This window comes from Cynara cardunculus, unplaced genomic scaffold (genome assembly GCF_001531365.2).
Source record: "Cynara cardunculus var. scolymus isolate 2C unplaced genomic scaffold, CcrdV1 Un_Scaffold_169, whole genome shotgun sequence".
Taxonomy (NCBI): domain Eukaryota; kingdom Viridiplantae; phylum Streptophyta; class Magnoliopsida; order Asterales; family Asteraceae; genus Cynara; species Cynara cardunculus.
The window spans coordinates 273,063-274,504 of record NW_020200565.1 but is presented as its reverse complement, the minus strand read 5'-3'; positions in this window follow the sequence as shown (position 1 = coordinate 274,504).

The following is a 1,442-nucleotide window of genomic DNA, read 5'->3' as shown; positions in this document are numbered from 1 at the left end:
TAAACTTGTTATGTTTAGAGGCAGAGGCTTTGAATAGTACATACAGAAGCTCTGTCCTATAATCATCAAAGTTTCTAGAGATAGAGGCTCTATATAGTACATAAAGAGGCTCTGTATGATGCATGATCTAATGCTCCCCCTCGACTTTAGCTCTTCTTCATTTGCCCCCCCTTGAACTATGCTTAGATCATAAATGATAAGTAACGCACAAGCATGATGAACAACGTACAGAGGCTCTGTATGTACTATACAGAGGCAATGTATTACAAGACAATTTAGACTTGAGTGTATGCAGAGGCTCCGTCTCATGGATCATTACTTAACAAAATAGAAGTATGCTCAGGAGGGATGCAGAGGCCCTGTATAGTACATATAGAGGCTCTATTTTTGTTAGTGAAGATTGAGCACACCCAACTTGGTATCCAAAAAGTTGAATCTCTTTTTATTAAGAGCCTTTGTAAATATGTCAACAAGTTGATGATCTTTACTTACAAGAAAACATTTCAATCATACCTTTCTCTCATGGTCTTTGATGGAATGGTAGTGAACGTCGATATGCTTTATTTTAGAATGTTGCACGGGATTGGCTGTGATCGCAATGGCACTTTCTGAATCACACAGAATTGGAATCTTCTCAAACTCAACGCTATAGTCTTTCAGTTGAGTTTTCATCCATATTACTTGGGAACAACAGCTGGCTGCGGCTATATACTATCCTTTAGCAGGGGAGGTAATACGCAATTCTGCTTCTTTGAAGTCCAGGTTATAAGCTTGTCTCCTAGTAATTGACAACTCCCCAATGTACTCTTTTGATCAAGTTTGGATCCTGCATGATCAAAATATGTATATGCAATAAGATCAAATCCTGAATACTTTGGATGTCAGAGACCCAGAAATTGAGTTCCTTTTAGGTATCTAAAGATTCTTTTCACAGCTGATAGGTGAGATTCCTTAGGGTTTGCTTGATATCTAGCACAGAGACACGTAGCAAACATGATGTCTGGTCGACTAGCCATGAGATACAGTAGTGATCCATTCATTCCACGATAAGTCTTAACATCCATCGGTTTTCCAGATAGATCTGTGTCAAGCTTAGTTCCCGTTGCGATTGGTGTTCTCATTATAGAAGAGTAGTGGAGTTGTTTAATATGTTAGAGACATAGTTAGCTTGGCTAATAAAAATACCATCCTCCCTCTGTTTTACTTGCAAGCCGAGGAAGAATGTTAATTCTCCCATCATGCTCATTTTAAACTTGCTCTTCATCAAAGCAGATAACTTATCACAGTGTCTCTGGTTTGTTGAACCAAAAATAATGTCATCCACATAAATCTGTACTAGAAGCATCTCACCTTTATACCTCTTAATGATCAAGTAGTATTGATTTTACCTTTTTCAAAACCAATCGATAAGAGAAAAGACGAAAGATATTCATACCAGGCTC